Raw genomic sequence first — 12680 nt, 5'->3', positions numbered from 1 at the left:
TGGCCATGTACGCTCCAGACCAGGGTGCAATAGCTGTTCACACCCTGCGGCTTTCCAGTGTGCAAATAGTTTTTTTAAAATGGGAGATGAGCCTACGCATATGGCCCAAGCACAACTTTTTGTAAAAAGAAAAAGCCCAAAAACAAGATGGCCACCACCACAGGAAAAGAGACTTTTCACGGTGATAACTATTCACACCACAGGTTGCAAACCGTTTTCTAATGGGAGATGGGCTGCACACATATCCCTTTCTATGTACATGGTGGCCATGGGTGGGATGGGAGCCGGGACTGGAGCACAAAACTCTGATCCAGCACGTAAGTAGGGAGGGAGAGAACAGGGATGGGGAAAGAGTTTGGGAGGTTTTTAGGTTTGTGGGGTGGGGGATGAGGACATGAGGAGGCAACAAGGAGAGGCTCCCTGTTAACTCACAATCAAGATGTCGCCGCCCGGGGAAGGGCCTCAAGTGGCTGGAAAATGCAGGCGGTACAAAGTGTGTTCTCGCCTGATTTTCCAGCCACATCATTGGCTGAGCACTCTTCCCCGGGTGCGAATACTGCATTCTAAAGTTCCAGAGTCACAAACAGCGTGTGCTTCTGCCAATTTTCCTTTGTAAAGTGGTTTGGTCTACCTCTTTCTGGCCTCCATTTAATAATTTAGTGAATGTCTACTTAATATGCCATGTAAAGAAGAGTAATAGCATGTGTACATGTGTGGAGTGGGTGCGAGGCAGAAGACCAAGTTACTTACCAACTGGTACAGTTCTTTCGATTGGATGTTCCTCCAACGTATTCCTCATCTTTGATATTAATGTCCAGCGTCAGCTGCTTTGGAAAAAAATTCTTGCCAGAGGGCACTGTGCGTCGATGGCATTGAGTCGATGTCCCTCGAAGGCCTCCATCGAGGGTGACATCATTGGGTGTACAAGTAGCACGCGCGGCGCCCGTTGGCCTCAGTTCTGTTTTTCCCTCCTGTTCGTGTTGTCAGTGTAGGCAGACAGTAGACAGCCCTGTGAGAGCTGAAGTTGTACCAGCATAGGAAGTAACTTGTTCTTCAAATGGATTGTGTACTCCAACGTATTTCTCATCTTTGATCGACTCCCAAAGCAGTATTGCAGAATTTGGAGGAGGAAGTAGAATTTGAAATTGTAGACATTTATAAGGCCGAATACAGTATTACCTTACCAAAGGCAACATCCTGAGAGTGGGCAGCATCTAGACAGTGAAGACAAAGCTGCTGCATCACAAATTGATTGAGTAGGAACGCCCCTTTGAAGGGCTGCCGAAGAGGCTATGCCTCTGGTGGAATGAGCCTTCAAGCCTTCTGGAGGGTCCTGGCCTGCTAATTTGTAACATTCCAAGATGCCAAGTATAATCCACCTTGATAAGGTCTGTCTTGAAACAGCTTGACCAAATTTTCTCCCGGTATAGCCAATAAAGAGTTGGTTATCCACTCTGAGCCTGGCGAACCTAGAAATATAAAAGCATAAAGCTTTTAGGGTCCAACCTATGGACCCTTTCCTCCTCTTTACCGGGATGCGGTAGGGGGGTAGGATGCCAGCAGAACAATTTTCTGATTCAGATCCAAATCAGATACAACTTTAGGTAGGAAGGAGGGTCTTACCCTCAACACAACCTTGTCCTTGTGGAACACAGTATAGGGTGGCCTGGAAGAAAGTGCCTGCAACTCGCTCACTCTACGTGCAGATGTTAATGCGACCAACAATATGGTTTTAAAGGTTAACAACCTCAATGGGCATGTGTGCAAGTGTTCGAATGGGGAACACAATTAAAACCTTTACTACCAAATTAAGGTCCCAAACTGGGACTTGAAAAGAAGAAGGTGGGAACACATTTGTGAGCCCTTTTAAGAATTGAACCACCAAGGAAATTTTAAAATAGGAGCATTCTTCCGATGAGCGCTTGAAGATGGAAAGCGCTGCCAGGTAACCTTTAATGGCCCCAACATTGAGATCTTTATGTGCCAATGATAAGAGGAAAGATAAGGTCTCTGGAATTGAACATAAAAAAGGATCAACATTCCTTTCCCTGCAACAGTCACAAAACTTGTTCCAACGGGAACGGTACAGAGACTTTATTGCTGGCATTCCTGCCGAAAGCAACACGTCCATGACATCATCTGGGTGGTCCCAATCCTTGTATCTCAACCTTTCAGAAACCAAGCGTGAAGGCTTAGGGTGTTGACCTCTGGATGGAGAACCTGTCCCTCCCTTTGTGAGAGAAGATTCGCTCTCTGCGGAAGACTAATCGGAGGACAGATGGACATGGCTGGAAGGTCCAGGTACCACATTCTCCTGGTACAATCCGGGGCAATTAGGATCATGCGGCTTCCGAACCGTCTCAACCTCCTGATTACTTGAGGAATGACAGGGAGCGGAGGGAACATGTATAGTAGTGGAAAGTCTCAATCCACCACAAACGCGTCTCCTAGAGCTACTCTCGGAGGAAATTCCCTTGAGCAGTACCAGCTTGCACTTCCGGTTGACATTGGTCACACACAGATCCACTTGAGGGGTTGCCCAAAGGGCGAAGATCTCTTGAAGGATTTCCAGAACTAGTTCCCACTCGTGGGACACTACACACTGCCTGCTCAGAGCGCCCGCCTTTGTTTTTTCCTCCCCGGCCAGGTGAACTGCTGATAAGGAGATTCCTTCCTGAATTGCCCAATACTAGAGCTGCATTGCCTCTCTGCACAGTGGTAGTGACCCTACACCACCTCTTTTGTTGAGGTAATGCATGGCCACAGTGTTGTCCATCATTATCAGGACATTCTTTCCCCATACAGAGGGCAGGAAGGCCGTCAGTGCTAGTCTGATTGCCCACAGCTCCAAAAGGTTGATGTGTAGTTTGGAGACCGATGGAGACCAACGACCACTGACTGTCAGATCGTTGGCGTGGGCGCCCCACCGTGTGAGGCGTCACTACTGTAATCTGCGGCCATGGTTGCCAAAAATGGTCTCCTTTCAGAATATTGTCCTTGCAGGCTCACCACAGGAGATCCTGAGCGACCGTGCGAACCTGGAGCAGGTCCATTATCCTTCCTGAGAATTGGGACCATTGAGTTCTCAGAGCCCATTGAAGGGATCTCATTCTCAGGCAGGCTTCTGGCACCAGAAAAGTGCAGGATGCCATGCGGCCGAGCAACCTCAAGAAATCGTAGGGCAGAGGATTTTGGGCACTTTGAAATTTGGAAACCATCTGAAGAATGCCTTGAGCCTTTGTCCTGGGTGGCGAGCTCTTCCCCAAGGATGTGCCTAGTACAGCTCCGATATATTGGAGTTGCTGGGAAGGTGTCAACTGTGACTTCTTGAAATTGAGGGAGAAGCCCAGTCTGTGAAGGGAGTCGCAGGTGACAGATGATCCAGGGCTTGTTCGGGAGAATGTGCTCTGATCAGCCAATCGTCCAGGTAGGGGTAGACATGAATTCCTCCCTCTCCTGAGATGCGCTACCACCACCATCAGTTTGGTGAAGACCCTCGGGCGGAGGTCAACTCGAAGGTATTTTCTGTGCTCGAGATGGATTGGCACATGAAAATAAGCATCTTGAAGGTCCAATGACACCAACCAATCCTGTAACTGGAGGGCCTGAAGGATCTGAGAAAGTGTGACCATCTTGAACTAGTCCTTCCTGAGGAACTTGTTCAAGTATCTCAAGTCCAAGATGGGTCTCAGTCCCCTGTCCTTTTTGGGAATCAAAAAATATGGGGAATTCCAACCTTTGTTCCTCTCCGGTACAGGCACTGGTTGTAAAGCACCTTTCTCTAGCAGGGTTAATATTTCCTGCACAAGGAGCGGATCTGGAATCCTGAAACAGTGTTTCCCCGGTGGACTGTTGTGAGGCTGCGTTATAAATGGAACACATTAACCATGGGCTATTGTCTCCAGAGCCCAAGCATCTGAAGTAATGGCTCGCCATTCTTCGAGATGCTGAGACATCCTGCCCCCCACCAGTGATTTGTGACGCAAACTCTCGAATTGGTCTTGGAGCGGTTGCTGCAGCTGCCTATGGCAAGGAAGCTGGAGCTGGATTTGCACTTTTTCCTCTTCCACCACAAGGGTTTCTTCTTTGGCCTCTTTGACTGGCCATTCCCCTCGCCTTTCCATAGGAGGAATAGTAAAAATAGTATTTTACCCTCCAAGAATGTCCTGATGCACGAAAACGCTGATGTGGCCTAAAAGCGGCCCCTAAAGATTTGGCAGCCGCCTTTGAGTTTGGCAACCTCTCAAGGCTCTTGTCAGCCTTGTTGCCAAAAAGGTGAGACCCTGTTACGCTCACCTGGCTCCCACAGAGGCGTCGATCTGAACTGGACAGCTGCGGTCTCCACCAATGTGACGCGTAGGGCCGAGATGACGGACTGGACTAGCCCACCTAGCTTCGTTTGCTTGGCCCGTAAGAATATTCTTCTGCAAATGGAGAAAGGGAATTAACCACCCGTGGAGTTGAGCGTAAATTCCCCCCACCCCCGCTGTTCTCCCCACAGATCACATTTGATGTCCCCTCTTATAGTCTTATAGAAGAACGGTGGTCTGGAGGGTTGCCCAGAGCATTGCCAGTGGTTAAGATTAAGTCTAAACCTTCCAGCCATCACCTCTTTGTTTTTGCTATGTCACCCCGAGTGGGACGGGTATGCCCAGACGTGGGTCCCATGCCTGCTGGGCCAAGAGACCCACGCTACTCCTCACTGATGAGCCCCAACAAGGGCGAAACATGTTTGGGGATGCTGGTGGTCTCATGCAGAAGGGATGTGGCCTAGCAGTTCGGGCTGGACTGCCCCTTTTGGGGTGGGGCCAAGCCTGATTTGCATATGGTCTTTCCCTTCTGTAAAGGCTTGCCAGGCGAAGAACGGTGGTCTGGAGGGTTGCCCAGAGCATTGCCAGTGGTTAAGATTAAGTCTAAACCTTCCAGCCATCACCTCTTTGTTTTTGCCCTCTTATAGTCTCACCTGATGGTTTGAAAAGATGAGCTCCATTCTGCATTGAGCGCAGGGGCGCGTTGATAACCAGTTGCTTCACTGGCTCGAAGTAATTGGTGAGTTCCAGAACAATATTGACTCCGAAAAATATGTAGTTCACATGTCTGACTTTCACTCTTGTCCGATTCCTTGCAGTTTGCAGCTTGACCCCAGCAAAGAGTTCCTCGTGGTAGCTGACGAAGTTCAGGTAAGGATTTGGCTTATCCTACACAGTTCAATAAAATAAGGCCAGAATGTAAGCTGCTTGTTCCCTTATTCAGGTGTGGCGAGTAAATATGAAGTTCGGGGAATTATGCCTCCGGCGGTAAAATTAGGTAAGTCTATTGCGGTGAGAAGAGTTCCCCTTATTTGTCCCGTTGTCTCACCTTGTCGTCCTATTGTTCCCCTTAGGGGCCGGGGTGCGGCGAGGATGCAATGGAGGCTCCGCCGACCCGTGAAGAGGAATAGTACTCGGTAATCGGCTAAGTCTTTGGGGGTAGTTACTATTGCCTCTGTTTATTTCCTTGGCTCACCTTTGCTGTTCATGTGTTCCCCTTAGGTGCCAGAATGCGGCGGGAACGTGCAGAAGGATGCAGTGGATCATAAGGATGCTGCGAAGGCCGGCGAGTTCAGCACGGCGCTGCAGCAGGTGAGGCGGCGCGCGTAAATGCTTCTTTCTTCCCGTTGTCTCACCTTGTCGTCCTATTGTTCCCCTTAGGGGCCGGGGTGCGGCGAGGATGCAATGGAGGCTCCGCCGACCCGTGAAGAGGAATAGTACTCGGTAATCGGCTAAGTCTTTGGGGGTAGTTACTATTGCCTCTGTTTATTTCCTTGGCTCACCTTTGCTGTTCATGTGTTCCCCTTAGGTGCCAGAATGCGGCGGGAACGTGCAGAAGGATGCAGTGGATCATAAGGATGCTGCGAAGGCCGGCGAGTTCAGCGCGGCGCTGCAGCAGGTGAGGCGGCGCGCGTAAAGGCTTCTTTCTTCCAGCTCGAAGGTGCGGTGGATCCGGAATTCAGGTAAGGATTGAAGGTTTGCTCTTATTCTAACCTTTTCTCCTTCTGTTCCTCCCTTTTTCTAGGAGCTGCAGACTCGAGGCGGGGGTGGCAGAAGACTGGATGCAGGCTTGCAGACACGGTGAGCGTTACGCTGCTGGATGCAGAATAACGCGAAGCGTGTGCTGCTCTTCGGGCGTGGTTTAAATAGCCCCCAAAGTAGTCCCAGGTAAGTATTCTTCCCCAGCCCCACCCGAGTAAAAAATAGTCCCTATGTAAAATAGTCCCTTCCAAGCCTCATTTGGCTTGGAGCTCTGCAGCATGGTCTGCATCAGGTAAGACCTACTCTATGAGCCTGGCGCCTAGCGGGGGCTTTTGGGCTTGCTCAAAACAACTTGATGCCTGCTTCCGGGGTTGCTGGACCTGGTCTGGTTCCCCGGGGGTAGGCATCATGACAGACCCGTCAAATGGCATGTTGAGAAGACGGGACTGTACATCTGGTGCGAAACCAGAGTTCGGCAACCACACAAACCTGTGCATAACCGTACTAGTAGCCATGGACCTGCTGACGATAACTGCAGTGTCCAATCCAGACTGAAGGGATTCTTGCATGGCTTCCTTTCTATCTTGAACGATGAGTACAAATCCCTCCCTTTCCTCCCCTTCTGGTATGTGCTCTGCCGCCATGGATATGCACTCCCACGGTGTGTACGAAAACTTGGCTAAGGCACAAGTGGAGTGGGCCGACTTGAAGGCCATACTGCCACCTTAAAACACCTTGCGTGCCCATCCATCCACACGCTTGTCGTCCCTATCCGGAGGGATGGTAGGGTACATTGCCTTGTTAGAAGTAGCTGTGACTGCCTGGACCACCAGACACTCAAGAGTGGGGTGTTTGGAAAGATAGCTGGGGTCACTAATGGAAGGGTGTTATTTTCTAGTGAGGGATTTATCCACAGCAGGTAGAGTCCAGGGACTCCCAATTTGTATTTGCATTTTATTATTTATATAGCGCTTTACACCAAAGCGCTTTACAGCATAACAACCAAATACATTAAACATGGAACACAGAAGCAATAAAATAAACATGATTCAAACCAGAAAAACAGCATGTAGAAAAATGTGCATTTGGGAAGGGAGAGGAGAGGAGAGGTATGGGAAGGAAGACAGGGAAAGGGGAGAGGGAGTAGAGGGGAGGGTGGAAGTCAAAGGGGGGGACAGGAAGAGATAAAGGAAGAGGAAGGTGGAGTGGGGAGGAGAAAGAAGAGGAGGAAGGGGAGAAGTCAGGGAGGGGGGTGCAGAAGGAGTGTTTTTAAGGAGGAACGGAAGGAGGAATAGGTGGAGATGAAGCAGATAGAGAAAGGAAGCAAGTTCCAATGTAAGGGGGCAAGGAGTTGGAAGGAGCGGAAACGAGGAGGCGGCACAGGGAGGGGGGGACCAGAGAGTAAAAAGTGATCAGCGGAGCGTAGAGAGCGAGAGGGGGCATAGAAAGAGAGAAGAGAGGAGAGGTAAGGAGGGGCAAGGTCATGAAGAGATTTAAAAACGAGACAAAGTAAGTGGTATTTAAGTTGGGAGTGGAAGGGAAGCCAGCCTAGGTTGGCAAGTGAATTGGAGATGGAATCATAGGGAGAGAGAAGACAGAGGGTGCGGACGGCAGAGTGGTAAAGGGATTTAAGAGGGGCGAGATGGGAAGAGGGGAGACCGAAAAAGATAGAACAGTAGAAAAGGCAAGAGAAGATGAGGGAAGAGATTAAGAGTTTAGTAGCATGGAAAGTGAGAGAAGAACAGACTTTACGGATATTAAAGAGATGATAGCGACAAGAGCGAGTAGTGAGGGAAATGTGGTAAGTGAAGGCCAGGGAAGAGTCAAAGTAGATTCCAAGACTCCTTGCATGGGTGGAAATAGGAAGATCGACAGGGGGGGAAAAGAATGGAAGGAGGGGGGGGGAGGAGGAAGTGTGTTGGAAGGGAAGAAAAGGACTTCAGTTTTATCCGTATTGAGAGAGAGAAAATTCAATGACATCCAGTTGTTAATGGCAGAGAGACGGGAGGAGAGTTTAAGATGAAGGTCAGGGGTGAAGGAAGAGAAGGAGAGGAACAGTTGAGGGTCATCGGCATAGAAATGGTGAGAAATTCCAAAAGAGGAGAGGAGCGAGAAGAGAGCCAGTTGAGAACTGAGTCTTTGAAGCCAAAGGAGGAAAGAGTGTTGAGAAGTAGTGGGTGATCGACAGTGTCAAAAGCAGCGGAGAGGTCGAGGAGGACAAGGATTGAGGATTGCTTAGCATAGCGAGCGGTGAGGAGAGAGTTCAGGACATAGGTGAGGGCAGAAACAGTGGAGTGTTTGGGACGGAAGCCAGATTGAGAGGGGGGGGAAGTAGAGAGGTTAGAGATAAAGGTCGAGGGTTGAGAATAGACAAGGTGTTCGAGTAGCTTAGAGAGGAAAGGTAGAAGTGATATAGGGCGAAAGTTGGACACAATAAGGGGATTGGCAGAAGGCTTTTTAAGGATAGGGATAATAGTGGCATGATTGAAGGCAGTAGGAAAGGTAGCCGTAGAAAGACAAGTATTGAAGAAGGAGGTTAGATAGGGGATGAGTAGGGGGTAAACCTTAGAAATAAGAATCAAAGGGATGGGATCATAGGGGGCGGCAGTAGGGTGGGATTTGGATAAGAGGAGAGAAATGTCAGATGGAGTGACAGGAGAGAATTCAGACATGAAAGCCGAGGGGGAGGGCAAAGAAGTAGGGGAGAGGGAGTAAGAAGGAGAGCAGATAATCTTTTGACGAAGAGAACACATTTTTTCAGAGAAGAAGTTAGTGAAGTCTGAGGGAGAAAGAGGAGACGTGGAGGAGAGGTCAGGAGAGGGAGGAGAGAGGAGGCGTGAGAGGGTTTGCAAGATACGATGAGGATGAGAGGCTTGGGCGTGAAGAAGGTTAGAAAAGTAGGGGCGTTTAGCAGAATTAAGGCAGGAGTCATATCATATAGCGAGAGATAAGAAAAGTAGGAGGTTTGGTTAGTGAGAGAAGGGGATTTGCATCAGGAGCGCTCAAGACGAGGAAGGAGATGGCGCATGGAAATGAGGTGAGGGGAGAGCCAAGGTTGAGAAGGCTTATGAGTGGGGGAGAAAGAAGAGAGGGGATAGAGTTGATCGAGAGTAGAGGTGAGGGAGGAGGACAAAGAGGAGGGGGCTAGGTCAGCAGGGAGAGAGGAGAAATGAAAGAGGGGGAAGGGATGAGGAGCAAGAATCAAGGAAGAGTGAAGGGTTAAAGTACTGAAGGTCACGCCGCATGAAGGAAGTAGTTGGGGGTAGAGAAGAGGGAGGAGGAGAGCAAGGGGTAAGTGAGAAGGAGAGTAGAGAATGATCAGATAGATAAGTGGGAAGAGAGGAAACCGGGGAGGAGGAATAAGTAGAATTTAAGATGAGATCAAGTGTGGAGCCTGAGGAGTGGGCAGGAGAAGAGGGGAGCGGAGAGAGAAGGTAGGAGTCAAGAATCGAGAGAAGAGGAGAGGGATGTTGGGGGAATGTGGGGGAATGGGAAGGTGAAGATTAAAATCGCCAAGGAAAGTGAGGGGAGAGGGTGAGGGGGTGATGAGAGAGGAGGTGGTCATGGTCATCGTAGAAGGAAGAGAGGGGGCCAGGAGGTCTATAGATGATTAGGAAATAAATGGGTGAGGGAATGAGAAGGATTTATACTGGTATTCAAAGGAAGAGAAAGAAGGAAGGGATGGGCGGAGGTAGAAGAGAGGTATTTAGGATGGAAGAGAAGACCAACACCACCGCCACGACCGGAGGGACGAGAAACATGAGAGAAGGAGGAGGAGGAGGAGGTAGAGAGAGAGAGGCAGGAACAGTGGAATTGTGAGGAGGGATCCAGATTTCAGTTAGGCAGAGGAAGTGGAGGTTGAGCCGAAAGAACACATCTAAAATGGCAGCAGTTTTATTACAAAGGGATCTGGCATTCCAAAGAGCAATGTTAATTAGGTTAGAAGGTTGGGTGGAGGGTGGATGAGGCGACAAGGAGAGGAAGAAAAGGAAGGGGGAGAGCGGGGAAGGGAGTTGATTACGAGAATGGACATGAGGATAAGGGAAGGGATAAGGAGGAGAGGGAGGAGGGAAGTGGGGGGAGTAGGGTAGGTGAGAAAGGAGAAATCCAGCAATGTGCATGACAGATTGAGGGAGGGATGAGGAGAAGGACAGCGATTAGAGAAGGAGGAGGAGAGTGAAAAGAAGGAGTTTCAAGGAGGGAGAGAAAGGAGATAGGAAAAGGACCAGCTAGTGATAGTAGGGATAGGGCCAGGAGCAGACACTTCACCAAAGAGGATGAGGATGCTTGGTAGTCACCTCACTGGATAGACAAGGGCAGAGGCAGATAGAAGATAACACTGCGAAATAGGAAGACAGAACACAAAACACGTACTGATGTGGTAAGTATGCAGGCCAAGGTAGACAATGGAGGGGCAGCAGCCGAGGGGATTGTAGCACAAGGTAGGAGTAGGCAGAGAGCACGGTCAGGGGCAGGAAGTCCAGGAGCAGGTCCAGGAGCAAGAGGTGAGCAAGGTCCAGGCGTAAGTGGTTAATAAGGTCCAGGCCGCAGCGGGTAGAGTATATAGGCTGTATGTAGGTAGTGAGCAGGGTCCAGGAGCAGATCCAGTAGCAAGAGGTGTGTAAGGACCAGGAGTAGGAAGTGAGCAGGGACCAGTTTGCAGGAGGCACAGTAGGTAGAGGAGCAGGGTCCAGGAGGAGCAAGAGGTAGAGTATGTAGGTAGTATAAGTGGAGCCAGAGGAAACACCTCAACAATTCTTGGCCACCCTATTTTGTAAGGCCACATGGAAGGGTAAAACTGGGTCTGTAGGTGGACCTTGGTCTAGAATGTCTAAGATCATTCTGAATAAACTGAGCTGGTGGTTTGGCCCGGCCTAAATACTCTACCACTTTTGACATTAGGTGTTGATAAGAAGAGTCGGCATGTTCGCCTGGCTCTGGTTTGCCAAACTCAGTCTCTGGCGATGTATCCACACCACTGGCATTGTGCAGTGTTTCAATAAGGGGTTTCATTCTACTTTCTTCAGAGATTAAACACTCTGGCACATTAGGAGTACCAAACTCCAGACCAAAAGGAACCTCCTGTTCCTCAGATCTTTCCTCTTCTTCAAATATTGAAGACAAGGATTTAAAATACTCCTTGATGGGAAAGGAGTGAAAGTTTTTCAGGAGATAGTTTTGTGGAAGGCTTTGGCTTAGCAGCTTTTTCTTTTGCTGCAACATGTTCAGAGGGCTGAGCTGAAACCTTAGAAATCTTTGGCACCAATGGTTTTGCTGTCGATGCAGACACGTGTGTCGATGGCATCGAGGCCTCGACAACCACCTTCGAAGATTTCACCTTCGGATTACGAGGAGCCTTGGATGACGAAGACCTCGAGCGCTTGTCATGACTCGAGTGACTCTTTCATTGGAGATTTCGAAGGCTCTCAATGGGTTTTTCTTCGATCACCCGGGCTCGAGGGCGCACAAGTGTCGGGACTGGAACGCTCTCGGCCGGCTTCCATAGAAGGCATGGACAGAGGATTGGCCTTCTCAAACACTTCAAGCATTTTTAGGTGAAATGCCCCCCACTCTGCAGAAGAATGCTTGGTGGGCCACCTAAATTTCCTGGGGGATTCGTCTGACCGCGATGAAGGCGGCGACCGGTGGTGCCACTTTTTCGATTGCTTCGTTGAAGACAATGAGTGGCGGGAGCCACTTCGGGATCTCGACCTCTTTTACCCACTTTTGCATCGAGGAGACTGAACTCCAGACTCGATGGTCGAGGATCGGTCGGTTTTGGTTTTGCGACCCACCTGTAATTTCCCCTTCCTCTCTCGCAGGGCTTTACCGGTCATTGCCTGACACCTCGAGCAGGCCTCCGTTTCGTGGCCTTCTCCCAAACACCACAGGTACGATCGATGCAGGTCTGTGATCAACATTTTTGAACTGCATGCCTTGCACTTCTTGAAACCCGAGCAAGGGGTAGTCTGGGCTGATGATGAAGACATCTTCGATGATTTTCTGTTGAAGAACGAACTACATGGTAAAAATACGTGGCACAGAGTCTCCAAAGCAAACCGTTCTGAGGAAAAACGGAACTGAGGCCAATGGGCGCAGCGCTTTCTACTTGTACACCTGACGCAGGCCTTCGAGGGACATCGACTAAACGCCATCGACGCACGCCGCCCTCTGCCGAGAAACTTCTTTCAGAAGCAGTCAAAGCTGGACGTGAAGATCAAAGATGAGGAATACTTTGGAGGACACAATCCATTCAAAAGGGCAATATGAGCAGGCGGGGGGGGGGGTGAAAGGTAGAAGGGGGTTGATGGGATTTTAAAAATAAGAGAAGCCCTGGATTGACTTTGGGCCGATGCTACACAAGTTTCCACATTACTTATTCATATAATTTCCTCTTTTCATCGGTATGTATCCTTCCAAGATTTATACTATTATTGAATTTACCACAATACCTTATTTGTCGGTTTTTCTATTTAAAACATCAAAATGAATTAAATTATAAACTCATAAAACCCAGAATAATTTCATAATGCATCAACAGTCATACTGTCTTGTAAAATATTACTAAAAACAATATTTTATCATCGCACTCATACAGCCAGCCAATAACTTAATTTCTCATCATGTTGCATACACTGACTAATACATCTCTATTCTACACCCGATATA

At 49.1% G+C, this 12680-nt stretch overlaps 1 protein-coding gene across 10 annotated transcripts in view; it reads right to left on the bottom strand.

Annotated features, from left to right (window-relative positions):
* The window catches only part of ADARB1 (adenosine deaminase RNA specific B1), a 1064814-nt gene that overhangs the window by 89770 nt on the left and 962364 nt on the right, over window positions 1-12680 (bottom strand). The gene's annotated exons all lie outside the window — the stretch shown is intronic.

The sequence above is a fragment of the Ambystoma mexicanum genome, chromosome 9 (genome assembly GCF_040938575.1).
Source record: "Ambystoma mexicanum isolate Mex_15411 chromosome 9, UKY_AmexF1_1, whole genome shotgun sequence".
Lineage (NCBI taxonomy): Eukaryota > Metazoa > Chordata > Amphibia > Caudata > Ambystomatidae > Ambystoma > Ambystoma mexicanum.
The sequence above is the reverse complement of the archived record's forward strand: the minus strand, read 5'-3'. Positions and strand labels throughout refer to the sequence as shown.